At 46.4% G+C, this 14,990-nt stretch overlaps 1 protein-coding gene across 1 annotated transcript in view; it reads right to left on the bottom strand.

Annotated features, from left to right (window-relative positions):
- LOC126281314 (cytochrome P450 4C1-like) overlaps positions 1–14,990 on the bottom strand; it is a 146,548-nt gene that overhangs the window by 67,070 nt on the left and 64,488 nt on the right. The window lies entirely within an intron of this gene.

The raw sequence follows: 14,990 nt of genomic DNA on the forward strand, positions 1-14,990 counted from the left end.
TAGGGGACCGCACCGCCACTTCCCAGCAAATTAGGGACACTGTTGCTCCTGGGGTATCGGCGAGGACCATTCGCAAGCGTCTCTATGAGGATGGGCTACGGTCCCTCACACCGTTAGGCCGTCTTCCGCTCACGCCCCAACATCGTGCAGCCCGCCTCCAGTGGTGTCGCGACAGGCGTGAATGCAGGGACGAATGGAGACGTGTCGTCTTCAGCGATGAGAGTCGCTTCTGCGTTGGTGCCAATGATGGTCTTATGCGTGTTTGGCGCTGTGCAGGTGAGCGCCACAATCAGGACTGCATACGACCGAGGCACACAGGGCCAACACCCGGCATCATGCTGTGGGGAGCGATCTCCTACACTGGCCGTACACCTCTGGTGATCGTCGAGGGGACACTGAATAGTGCACGGTACATCCAAACCGTCATCGAACCCATCGTTCTACCATTCCTAGACCGGCAAGGGAACTTGCTGTTCCAACAGGACAATGCACGTCCGCATGTATCCCGTGCCACCCAACGTGCTCCTGAAGGTGCAAGTCAACTACCCTGGCCAGCAAGATCTCCGGATCTGTCCCCCATTGAGCATGTTTGGGACTGGATGAAGGGTCGTCTCACGCGGTCTGCACGTCCAGCACGAACGCTGGTCCAACTGAGGCGCCAGGTGGAAATGGCATGGCAAACCGTTCCACAGGACTACATCCAGCATCTCTACGATCGTCTCCATGGGAGAATAGCAGCCTGCATTGCTGCGAAAGGTGGATATACACTGTACTAGTGCCGACATTGTGCATGCTCTGTTGACTGTGTCTATGTGCATGTGGTTCTGTCGGTGTGATCATGTGATGTATCTGACCCCAGGAATGTGTCAATAAAGTTTCCCCTTCCTGGGACAATGAATTCACGGTGTATTTCAATTTCCAGGTGTGTAGTATGCGCTGCATGGTTTTGGGTTAGCGACGAAGCCAACTTTCATTTGGGTGGGTTGGTCAATAGAAAAATTGACGAATTTGTGGGACAGAGAACCTGCATTTTGCGATCGGGATGTCTCTTTACCCTCAATGTGCGACTGTGTGGTGTGCAATGTGCAGTCACGGAAAAATCGGTGCGATATTCCTCGATGACACAGTGACTGCCGAAAGGAACGTGAAGGTTTAGGAGTATGATTTCATCCCCATTATACAAAGTGACCCTGACTTCGACGAGACGTAGCTCGACACTATCGAAGCAGGAGGGTGTTTGATGTCCTGTGTTGTTGGACATATGGTCCTAACTGCAATTCCACCCTTGACATAGACTCCCCTATTTAAAAAATCTATTTTACTCAATCCAAAAATGGAGTATAGATTCCTGCCTTTTATATGAGTTATTTTAGGAGACAAAAGAGATTGAAGCATATACACATTTTAATTTCACTAACGTATCGTTACTGGTTGTGCAAATACTGAACAACAGAATGGCATAGGCTATTTTTCTTCTAAGTATTCTCTAATCATGTGAAAAAAGTATGTTGTTATCACCTTCATATCTGTTACGTCTTGCACCACAGGATTAAAATATTCAACTCATTTTTGGCCCATGACAGACAGCTAAGAGCATGTTCTGCCTCTGTCACAGGATGCCTCCCAACTTTCGAACTCTCTCAAAAGATCTCATCACAACGAAAAACGAGTGACTACTCGCGAATTATATCCGTGGTACTCTCGCCATCGCTTCTACCCACCTGGCTGTGTGGCATTGATATCAAATGGATTGATTAATGAAAGTGAACATGCGAGTTCTTTCGCGTGGTGAGTAATTTTTTTTTTTTTTTACCGCAGTCAGATTATACTCGGCAGGTCGTCCTTACAGTCGCTTCAGTGACCTCTTTGGGGGCTTCCCACGCGCTAGGTAGTCTCTTCCTCCGATGCTAAAACGATTGGCAACCGTCGTCAAGTAGCTGAAGATATCCATCACTAAACTCATTCTGTCTGTCAGCTACCTCATTACGCTGGTGAAAGCAAGTTAGTTATAATTCCGATGTACTGTTCAGGAAGTAATCCTGCTGAGCTCCTACGGGAGCTGTAGGATTCTTCACTCTCTTCTCCACCCCCACGACGCCCCCGGTCCCGCCTCCGCCGCCGCCACCAACCTGCAGGCTAACAGCAAATACCGTCGCCACCGCCAAACGTGTTTGAGTCTGCAGACCTGGGTTTCCGTCAGAATATGGCCCTGTAGAATCATCCCCATTGACTCTTGTCAAATTAGTGGCTGGATGTCTCAAAAACTCAAATGGAAATCTCATAAAGGAAGGTGATATTCTTATCAAGGATCACTACTGAGAAAATTTAGAGAACCGACGTTTGAATCTGACTGCAGAAGGACTTTATTGACGCCAGTATACATTTCGCGTAAGGACCACAAAGATAAGATACGAGAAATCAGCACTCATACTGAGGAATAGAGGATGTCTTTTTTTTCCTTCGTTCTATTTGCGAGTGGAACAGCAGTGGAAATGACTACTAGTAGTAGTAGCTTTTCTCCGCCATACAACGTACGATGCAAAAGTCACGGAAGAATGTTGTTTCTTATTTATCGACGAAGCAAAAGATGGAATTTTTGCTGGTGATGGTCTCTCGGTAAAAATCTCCGTAGTAGACCCAGTTTCCTCACTGCGGTTATTTCGCGGGATGTACGCGAGAGGTTGTAATATATTTGGACACAACACTTAAAAGTAGCTGTAGAGAGCTCACCTCTCAACTCCCTTTCGTCGGAGTATCACTTATCTTTCATGGTCTCCCGAATCTTCTACTGTTTAACATATAGCATTCGATGAGAAAGATATGTCGTCCACCAAGTCACGGACTTATGCCGATTCTTCTCGACATTACAGCACGTTACGACAGCACTATTCCATGAATTAGAAGCCTGTCCAGTTTTTCACTCGTCACTGAGTATGTAGAGAACTATCACAAGGAAAAAACAGCACGCTAACGTACTGGAGGAGAATCACAATCATGCAGAATATACGTGGCTATACACAGAAATGCAGAACCATAACATCTGCAATTCATCGATAACGAACGATTGTCTACAAACGTACCCTTGTACGTGTCCTAATCTCCTATATAGTATTCCTATGATTACTATGGTAGAAATACGGCAGTGTAATGGTATCAGAGACTTCGTGGATAGTATAGCGTTCCGTGGGAAATAATCACCTTTTTCTTTTAAAATGGAGCATAACTCCATAATACGTATCTAACAGTATAACAGAGCTTCCAGTACACTATCCCTTCAATGATTTACATCGGTGCAGCAGCCTCTCACTTCCAGGCATAATTCAGAGATATTTTAAGAGTAGGGGGAGATAAGCGACTTAATCACAGGATTGCTTGTTCTTCTACCCCCCACGTTCCTTTCGATAGTGGACCGACCATGAGACAGTATTATTTCTACAGAAGACTAGATTATCATGAGTAGTACGCTAATGCATGGCCCTAGTTATTTATTTAGAAGCAAACCCAATACTTTCTTGAATATCCAATTATCGCACATCGAGAGCCAATTGACCGATACGTATAGGCCAGATTAAATCAATGTCAATGTTACCTCCAGCAACAGCAGTCATCTTATGAACTTCTCGTCCAGTCAGTGACGTGACTGTTCTCCTTGTGTAGTACTGGTTATACAATATGAGTCATTCAGTAAGAATATATCACTGTCGCAAGTAAATGTGATGAAAAGAGAGAGCAGTCGAGATGCCGCATAGACCTCTCACGCAAATTAAAACAACAAATTAATGGGTGTGCGCTATGTTACAACGCATGAATTAGAGTGAAAACTTCCAAAACGGGACGAAAGAGTCATAACATGTGGCACCTGTGTAGATCAAATAGAAGGTACGTACGGCTGGAGGTCCCTTCCATACACGTCGCTGCTGCAAACAGGCACAAACTTGAATACAGCTAACAGACCCGTCAATGACCGGACGGAAAGTTCTTAAATTTGTGGAGAGAGAAAAACTAAATGGGACAGGAGGGAGATTTGAAAATCGATGTTCTCTTTCGCAGGTCAATGTCGTGACCTCATAACCATGAGGCCTTGCCTGTTCAGATTCGCTCGATGTTGCACATCTTGAGCTTAGACCGTTCACTGCTTCTATTGCGCTTCTTTTTTCACTGTTCAGTACAGCTTCTTCCTGTTTTCATGCCTGATCTGTGTTCAGTTTTAGACGGGCGATCCACTGGACCATCGTATCTTTAAGTCTGAGGGAGGTGAGACGGGGAATTTCCCTTGTTATCACCACTTCCTCTCACATCTCGATGCGAATTGTAGTGTAACAGTCTATTGCTGGCATACCGACGGGATCTGGGCTCACTCGCTTCCTACAGCATCAAATCTTACTTGGCGGATCACACCCCACTTACAAATCCATGCACATTTGAACTCTTCTGTTTTAGCTCACCGACTTGTCAGTTCATAGTATTGCTTCCCTTACGGTTCCAGCAAATTAATCCTAACAAGATATATGCATTCTACTTCAGCTCGCTCCAGATGCTTACTGCTGGGAACTTTACGGCAGTTAACGCTTCCGATGACAGTGTTCGAGATTACTAGTACTATTAATGTGCAATAGATTTAGTTGCGTTTGGGTCAACTACCACCTCCACTACAGGTTTCCCGCCTGCTTACGGACAACCCTATCATCTAGGAACAACCCACATCCAATACAAATACAATGCAAGCGGCTTTGCAGTGCACTGTCGTGGGTACATCGCACCAGCATTATCGATTACACATCCATCCCAATCTCACACGCAGCTCGCGTCAAAAATTTCCTGGATGCTTCCATACATACCCCAATCCATCCCTTGTTTCCTTGAGAAATACATCGTATATATTCGAATGGAGCATGTCAACCTATAAGACCCTTGCAATATCGACATGATACTTTTGCCTCGCAGACCTGTCACGTAACTCGAAAAGATGGGGGCTCAAAGGATTGGTAAACATAGTGTCGAGCTGTCTAACTGATGATACTGTTCTCCAGTACGTATCATTTAACGAGAAACGGTTCTATACATGTTATGTCGGGAGAACAGCTGACCTCAAAGTGATGGTGGAAATTAAGAATGTGAGGTACGAAGGTGGGGCTCGATCAATTAGAGTGGGAGAAGCTGTGCAGCAAACAGATATATACACAAAACAACAAAAGTTTTTCATCACCCCAGTTCCCAGAACTCCTGAAGATAGAAGTTGAATGTGGATATTGTTTCACAGACACAGTCTATTGATTGTTCAGAGATGTCACTAAACCCGCGCGTAGATGTAAACAACCATGCATGTGCAACTTCTATTAGACGGAGGGGTCAGACAGCCGATCAGTTCCAGTCATTCCACCAGGAAGGATGTACACTGCATGTGTTGTCTGTAGTTCAACCATGCCTAGACGGTCAATAGCGCGGTTCCACCTCTCTGGATTGTTACTTAGTTCCAGGAAGGGCTCTCAACAAGGGGAGTGTCCAGGCGTCTCGTATTGAACCAAAGCGATGTTCTTCGGACGTGGAGGAGATACAAAGACAAAGGAACTGTCGATGACATGCCTCGCTCAGATAGCCCAAGGGCTACTACTGCAGTGATTGATCGCTAAGTATGGATTATGGCTAGGAGGAACCCTGACAGCAACGCCAACGTGCTGAATAATGCTTTTCTTCCAGCCACAGGACATCGTGCTACGACTGAATCTGTGCGCAATAGGCTGCATGATGCAAAAATTCACGCCCGACGTCCATGGCGAGGTCCAACCTTGCAACCACGATGCCATACAACGCCCAACAACATGACGAATGGACCGCTGAGGTTTGGCATCACGTTCTCTTCACCGATGCGTGTCGCACACTGCTTCAACCAGACAATCGTCGGAGACGTGTTTGGAGGCAAGCCGGCCAGGCTGAACACCTTAGACACACTGTCCAGCGAGTGCAGCAAGGTCGAGGTTTTCTGCTGATTTGAGGTGGCATTATGTGTGGGGCCGGTGTACGCCGCTGGTGGTCATGGAAGGCGCCGTCACAGCTGTACAATACGTGAATACCATCCTCCGACCGATGGTGCAACCATATCGGCAGCATATTGGTGAGGTCCCCGTTCTTCATGGATGACAATACGTGCCCCCAACGTCCACACATGACTTCCTTCAGGGTAACGACATCGCTCGACTAGAGTGACCAGCTTGTTCTCCAGACATGAACCCTATCAAAGATGCCTGGGGTAGATGGAAAAGTGCTGTTTATGGACGACGTGACCCGCTAACCACTCTGAGGGATCTACACCGAATCACCGTTGATGAGTGGGACAATCTTGACCAACAGTGCCTTGATGAACTTGTGGGTAGTATTCCACGACGAATACAGACATGGATCAAAGCAAGAGGACGTGGTACTGGGTATTAGAGGTACCGGTGTGTACAGCAATCTGGGCCACCACCTCTGAAGGTCTCGCTGTAAAGGGCGAAAATGATGTTTATGTTGATCTCTATTCCAATTTTCTGTACAGGTTCCGGAACTCTCGGAACCGAGGTGAAGCAAACCTCTTTTTGATGTGTGTATATCGAGCGGCATCCTGATTTCCAAATGTAATCAGCTTACGCTGAAAATACAACCTATGCAGTGAAGCAATGGTGTCAGATGTCTGTAACAGCTATCAAAAGTTATCAGGGCTCTAATTACGGTATCAGAAGGGGATTTATATGCTCATATCTGGCATAAATGACAGTAGTTTTAATAGCAGATTTGTTAATGGTAGGGCGCACACACAGCATCACGTTACCTTATTAGCCCTGATAACATGTCTAGTTCGGAATAATTTGCTGTAGTGTTAAGAGAAGCAATTCAAACACTATTCAGAGACAAGCTGGTGAGCAAAAGCAGAAAAATGTATCAAGCTCAAATCTGCATGGATTTTTAATGGGAGTGTGATCTATCCACTAAGATTTGGCGGTGCACGAAGCAAGCGACCGCAAATCCCGTCAGTATGTTACCAAGAGACTGTCGTGCTACAAATCGGGTCGAAATTTAAGATGACTGCTGTTGCTGGAGGAAACATTGACACTGATCTGGTCTGCCTTGCATGCGTTCTACTCATGTGAATAAGCTCTGCTCCATAGAAAAAGCAATTTTAGGGGCGGTACACTATCGAGCAGCACGTGGAAGTAAAGAATGAGCAGTCCTTTCATTAAATCACGAATCTCTCAGTACTACTGAAATAGCTCTGAATTCTGCATGGAGGTGTGAAGCCGCTGCACCAATGTGGAACGTTTAACGGAGTAGTATGTTGGAACTTCTGTTATACTTTCGGATTATGGAGTTTTGCTCAATTTGAAAAAAAAAAGCGATGTATTTCTCACGAAACGTTATGCCGTCAACGAAGACTCTGATACCATTACACTGTCGTATTTCTAGCGTGCCAATCATAGCAATACTACAAAGGAGATTAGGACACGTATAAGGATATTTTTATAGACAATGGTTCTATATCGATGAGTTGCAGGTGTTGAGATTCTGAATTTCTCTGTGCAGTTCGCGTATACTTTACACGTTTATGACTTTCCTCCTGTAGCTTAGTGTGCTATTTTTCTCGTTGTGATAGCTCTCTACCTATTCAGTGACGAGTGGTGGACTAGACAGCCTTGTAGCTGAGGAAACAGTGCAGTTGGAACGTGATGGGATTTCGAGAGAATTAGCATGGGTATGTGGCTTGACGGGAGCCACCTCTTAAAGTTAGGTGGAGTCAAATGCTATGTATCGAAGACTGAAAGACTAGCGAAAAAATGGCAGGTAAGCGATACTCTGACGAAGTGAGAGTTGAGAGGGTAGCTCTATAACCCTTCTTATAAGTGTTGTGGCCAAACATGTTACAACCCCTCGCACACGTTTCGCGAAGTGACTACAAAGCGAAAATGGGTGTAATACGAAGATTTTTACCGAGCGACGTTTAGCAACAGAAGTTCCCTCCTTTGCTTTCCGCGAGATTTGTGCAGCTATAAATGAGAAGAATGACATCTTAGTAGGTGGACTAAATTTACATCTACATCCGTATGCTTACTTTGCAAGCCATCATGTGGTGTATGTCGGACGGCATCTCGTACCACTACTACTCATTTTATTTCGTATTCCGCTCGCGAATAGAGTGAGGAAAAAGCAGCGTGACTGTATGCCTCGGTATGAGAGCTAAATTCTCGTATCTTATCCTCGTGGTCTTTACGCGAAAGATATGTTGGCGCCAGTAGAATCCTTCTACAGTCAACTTCAAATGTTGTTTCCCTAAATTATCTCAATAGTGTTCCTCGAGAAGGACATCACCTTCCCTCCAATGGTTCCAATTCAGTTCTCGAGACATCCAGCCACTAATCTGGAGGGAGCCAATACGTATGCTTCAACAGCGCTGTATTCTGAGGGAAACCCAGGTCTGCCGGCTCTTACACGTTGGCCGGTGGCGGCGGTGGTTGCTATTCGCCTGCAGTGCAGTGGCGGCCGCGGGGGCAGGGTTCGGCGGTGTCGCGGGGGTGTAGAAGAAAGTGAAGCATCTTACAGCGCCCAGGTTTCATCACGATTAGTTGGGGAGCAGTATACTGGGATTGTGACTTACTCCCACTAGCGCGGCAAGCCAATCGGCAGACAGAAAGAGTTGGATATCTAAAGCTACCTGACGACGGTTACCATCCACTTTCGTATCGGAGGAAGTGGCCAACTAGCCTGTGGGAAGCCCTCAGAGACGGCACAGAAGCGTCTGTAAGCGTTTTGTGGCGAGTGGCATCCGACTGTGGGAAGAAAATTACACGCCATGAAAAGGGACTCTGATAATCAGTTTAATTAATTAGTTCATCTGTTTCACATCAACGACGTGACGCCACGTGGGTGGAAGCGAGGGCGAGCACACCATGGATATGGTTCGCGCGTCGGAGTGGTAATTAGTCATTAAGATAAGATCTTTTAATGAAATTTCAGTCTAATACTTGCACTGGGAGAAAGAATGATTGTAATAAGGTCATCCATATTACCAAACTTATAAAGTGATGTGTAGAATTAACCTGATATTTGAAACTCCTCTCGGCTGCTGTCTTAACAGACCGTAGGTGATGTGGCATTTGGCTACTTTGAGTTCGAAAATGAGGAAGCTTTCCGTGATAGGATGCTCTTAACACTGTTATGAGTCAATAATGAGTTTAATATTCTAGTGCTACGGTGCAGGATGTAATAGATATTATGCTGATAAAAGCAGATTCTTTTTTACCATGATGAGGGAATACTTAGTGGAAATACACGGTATGCTATACTGTTGTACTGGATTTTAACAACAAGTAACAATACGTCATTGATATGAAAACGCATGTGTGATCCGAAAGTAACTTGTATAAAGGGAGGAACCTACCTTTCATGTGAGAAGGTTAATCGACAAAAACATCGCCGGCCGCGGTCGCCGAGAGGTTCTAGACGCTTCTGTCCGAAACCGCGCGACAGCTACGATCGCAGGTTCGAATCCTACTTCGGGCATGGATGTGTGTGATGTCCTTAGGTTAGTTAGGTTTAAGTAGTTCTAAGTTCCGGGGAACTGATGACCTCAGATGTTAAGTCCCATAGTGCTCAGAGCCATTTGAACCATTTGAACAACAACATCCTCGTTTTGGATTGGGTAAACTGGATTTTTCAAATTGGGAAGTCTCTGTCTGGGGTGTAATTGCAGGTAGACCTATACATCTAGGCCACAACTGCTTGTCTCATAGTGTGCTGCGGCCAGTGGTAGGAGTAGGCATGACGCTTCAGCCGACCGGAAGCCGCGGCTTAGCCTCTCATAACAAGCGGGTACAAAGAATGCTCCAAACTGTCGGCTCTTGCACGTATCCAGGAGGATACGTCCCAGCGGCGGCGATCACGGCGCCCACCGGATGACTGAATGCTCAAGTAACCAATATGCTGGTCGAGTGGCGACAGAAGTGGACGTGTGCGTTGTGTGAGCAGATTCAATATCGCGAGTGCTTGCAATGGAAGATTATTCCCCTGATGAAAATTGATTAGCTCACTGCTTGGAAGTCATAGCGATAGTCTTACCAGCCTCTGTGCATCCGGTACAGCCCGCGTGTGAGTACCCAGAGATCTGCGAAGGACTGCCAGCGTGGCTGATGCAGGTGCTGATCTCCAATCCTCAAATGGTTCAAATGGCTCTAAGCACTGTGGAACTTAACATCTGAGGTCGTCAGTCCCCTAGAGCTTAGAACTACTTAACCGTAACTAACCTAAGGACATCACACAAATCCATGCCCGAGGCAGGACTCGAACCTACGACCGTAGCAGCTGCATGGTTCCGGACTGAAGCGCCTAGAACCGCTCGCCACAGCTGCCGGCCAGTCCTCTCCAGGCCTGCGCGAACTCGGCTCCCTGGCAGTTGGCAGACGGCGCGTGCTTTGCGCTCGCGATTGTGTACAGTCAGATGGTTTTTCGGCAGATATCTTTAGTGTAAGGTGGAACGTTGAGATGGAGGAAGGTGACTGCGCTCTCAAATTCGGTGAGTAGAAGACCTCGGATATGTTACGTTCTATTTGTGGTGAAAATTTAATTACTTGATTTGCAAGGTGTTTATGTGTGATACTCAGACAATGAAAATATGTTTTATTATGGAGAATAATCATCGTAAGGTGGTGGTGACTGACCTGTTTGTCACATGTAAATTGTTAAACAATTAATTTGATAGGATAGTGCAAATGAACTACTTCCTTCCATTTTTGATAGAGCAATTGTGACAGCTCTCCGTTTGTCCCCAGCATTGGCCAACAGTAACACAGTTTTCTGAGGAGGGATGGAAACCTCGGACTGTGTGTCTGGACACCTTGATTCATGCAAGTGTTGGCACAAACTGGACTTAACGACTTGAGATATACAGAGACAGGTTTCGAGTCTGGAATTTCCCGATCAAAGGAATGCTGCTACGTGATGCTTTATTTGGGGGATGCAAGAACAAATGGCAGTCTCTCATGGAGGCAGGCACGCCACTCTGGTCTACAGGTTTCAAGACCAGGCGTTACAAGAGGAAGCAGCCACTTGAGAGACAGCGGAGTTAATTTCCCGGGTATTGAATATCACAGGTCCGCAGTCGGTGGTATTTAGTATTGTAATTCGTAATTCGGACAATGGGCGGTTTTCAATCTTCGTGCTATGCAGATGTGTGCGCTCTGTGCTCTGCCCATTGCCCAGTGGCGACCGGGCGACTGACACCCGCAGGTGACCTAAAATGGCGACTAACATACCGTCCTTCAGTCATTGGGAGTAAGAGCAGGGAGATGCAGACGCGAGCTTTTCCCTAGTGAGGGAGCCCCGACTCTTGCAAATTGATTAAATAAACAATATGCAAACTGAATTGATCAATAGATTATTATGTCAACTGACACTGATTTGAATTTAATGCCATGACATTCTTTCTCTCCAGCACAGACTGGACTTTTTTCCCTCCAATTTCCAGGTGGAATGGAAAAGAAAATTGAAAATGCGCTAGATGACGATCGGTTTGGCTTCAGGAAAAGTAAAGGCACGAGCGGGGCAATTCTGACGTTGCAGTTAATAATGGAAGCAAGACTAAAGAAAAATCAAGACACGTTCATAGGATTTGTCGACCTGGAAAAAGTGTTCGACAATGCAGAATGGTGCAAGATGTTCGAAATTCTGAGAAAAGCAGAGGCAAGCTATAGGGAGAGACAGGTCTTATACAATATGTACAACAGATAAGAGGGAATAATAAGAGCGGACGACCAAGAACGAAGTGATCATATTAAAAAGGGTGTATGACAAGGATGTAGTCTTTCGCCCCTACTGTTCAACCTGTACATCGAGGAAGCAATGATGGAAATAAAAGAAAGGTTCAGGAGTGAAATTAAAATTCAAGGTGAAAGGATATCAATGATACGATTCGCTGATGACTTTGCTATCCTGAGTGAAAGTGAAGAAGAATTACATGATCTGCTGAATGGAATGAACAGTCTAATGAGTACAGAGTGTGGACTGAGAGTAAATCGAAGAAAGATATTGGTAATGAGAAGTAGTAGCGATGAGAACAGGGAGAAACTTAATATCAGGATCGATGGTCACGAAGTAGATGAAGTTAAGGAATTCTGCTACCTAGGCAGTAAAATAACGAGTGATAGGCGGAGTAAAGAGAACACCAAAAGCAGACTAGCAATGCAAAAAGGATGTTTCAGGCCAAGAGAAGTCTACAAATATCTTCCTTAATTTGAGGAAGAAATTTCTGAGAATGTACGTCTGGAGTACAGCATTGTACGGTAGTGAAACGTGGATTGTTGGAAAATCGGAACAGAAGGGAATTGAAGCATTTGACGTGTGGTGCTACAGACGAATGTTGAAAATTTGGTGGACTGACAAGGTAAGGGATGAGGAGGTTCTGTGCACAAATGGAGAGGAAAAGAGTATGTGGAAATCACTGATAAGGAGAAGGGACGGGATGATAGGACATCTGTTAAGACATGAGGGAATGACTTCCATGGTACTAGAGTGAGCTGTAGAAGGCAAAAACTGTAGAGGGAAGACAGAGATTGTAATAAATCCAGCAAATAATAGAGGATGTAGGTTGCAAGAGCTACTCTGAGATGAAGAGGTTAGCACAGGAGAGGAATTCATGGCGGTCCGTATCAAACCAGTCAGAAGACTGCTGACCCAAAAAAAAAAAAAAAGGTGGTTGAAGGAAGGGGAGGGCTGAGGGGTTTCCCTTGTTAGGGAAAAGAGGCTCAGAGCTGGGGAGAGGGTGCTAAAAAGCGTCCCTTTTTCATAGGGGTGAGGGAGGAGGAGGGGGAAGTGTTGGAGGGCTTTTCAGAAGGACAAATTATCTAGAAAGGTAGTCACAAACCACTTAGCAGCACAGTACGTTAAGTGAGAAAAGGGGGAGGGTGGTTTAATTGATCAATGTAATTAACTAGTGTGTCAATCTGATATCAAAATACGCCAAAATCCTCTTTGAGTGAATTCTCGAGATTTGTATGTCCATCCTTTTGATTGGAGGTTTGAGGGACTTCGGATATTCACTTATGTAACAAAATGGAATACCTACAGCTGTCCTTATGATGTTGTTTATTACATGGCTACAAGTTTCAGTGCTTCAGTGCACAATCTTCAGGCCTTAACTGCTGTTGAGCGGCTTAACTCCAATTATATACACAATGGCACATCTCTGGCCAACATCTATTGAATGGTATTCGTTATTACAGGTAGTCTACGAAGGCCATTTCACAGATATTGGCTACTGATGAGTCGTGTATACGATTGGAGTTAACCCCCTCAGTGGCAGTCTTAGAGAAAGTAAATTACATTTTTACAAAATTACCATGGGGCTCATGGTAGCAAAGCTGCATTGTAACTCTCCGAGACGTGCCCATATACACTCCTGGAAATTGAAATAAGAACACCGTGAATTCATTGTCCCAGGAAGGGGAAACTTTATTGACACATTCCTGGGGTCAGATACATCAAATGATCATACTGACAGAACCACAGGCACATAGACACAGGCAACACAGCATGCACAATGTCGGCACTAGTACAGTGTATATCCACCTTTCGCAGCAATGCAGGCTGCTATTCTCCCATGGATACGATCGTAGAGATGCTGGATGTAGTCCTGTGGAACGGCTTGCCATGCCATTTTCCACCTGGTGCCTCAGTTGGACCAGTGTTCGTGCTGGACGTGCAGATCGCGTGAGACGACGCTTCATCCAGTCCCAAACATGCTCAATGGGGGACAGATCTGGAGATCTTGCTGGCCAGGGTAGTTGACTTACACCTTTTAGAGCACGTTGGGTGGCACGGGATACATGCGGACGTGCATTGTCCTGTTGAAACAGCAAGTTCCCTTGCCGGTCTAGGAATGGTAGAACGATGGGTTCGATGACGGTTTGGATGTACCGTGCACTATTCAGTGTCCCCTCGACGATCACCAGAGGTGTTCGGCCAGTGTAGGAGATCGCTCCCCACACCATGATGACGGGTGTGCCTCGGTCGTATGCAGTGCTGATTGTGGCGCTCACCTGCACGGCGGCAAACACGCATACGACCATCATTGGCACCAAGGCAGAAGCGACTCTCATCGCTGAAGACGACACGACTCCATTCGTCCCTCCATTCACGCCTGTCGCGACACCACTGGAGGCGGGCTGCACGATGTTGGGGCGTGAGCGGAAGACGGCCTAACGGTGTGCGGGACCGTAGCCCAGCTTCATGGAGACGGTTGCGATTGGTCCTCGCCGATACCTCAGGAGCAACAGTGTCCCTAATTTGCTGGGAAGTGGCGGTGCGGTCCCCTATGGCACTGCGTAGGATCCTACGGTCTTGGCGTGCATCCGTGCGTCGCTGCGGTCCGGTCCCAGGTCGACGGGCACGTGCACCTTCCGCCGACCACTGGCGACAACATCGATGTACTGTGAAGACCTCACGCCCCACGTGTTGAGCAATTCGGCGGTACGTCCACCCGGCCTCCCGCATGCCCACTATACGCCCTCGATCAAAGTCCGTCAACTGCACATACGGTTCACGTCCACGCTGTCGCGGCATGCTACCAGTGTTAAAGACTGCGATGGAGCTCCGTATGCCACGGCAAACTGGCTGACACTGACGGCGGCGGTGCACAAATGCTGCGCAGCTAGCGCCATTCGACGGCCAACACCGCGGTCCTGGTGTGTCCGCTGTGCCGTGCGTGTGATCATTGCTAGTACAGCCCTCTCGCAGTGTCCGGAGCAAGTATGGTGGGTCTGACACACCGGTGTCAATGTGTTCCTTTTTTCCATTTCCAGGAGTGTAGCTCTTCCAGAACACGCTACCGTAGGCTATTCAGAGTGGCTTGGACATACTGTAGCCGGTGAGCTGCACAGTTTTTCTGGACGGCATGTGTAATTTCTCTCAATGACTGGTTACCAGCTCCTAATTTCCTTTAATCATCCTCTAAACTTAGTATTTTCCGAAAA

Source organism: Schistocerca gregaria, chromosome 7, assembly GCF_023897955.1.
Source record: "Schistocerca gregaria isolate iqSchGreg1 chromosome 7, iqSchGreg1.2, whole genome shotgun sequence".
Classification (NCBI taxonomy): domain Eukaryota; kingdom Metazoa; phylum Arthropoda; class Insecta; order Orthoptera; family Acrididae; genus Schistocerca; species Schistocerca gregaria.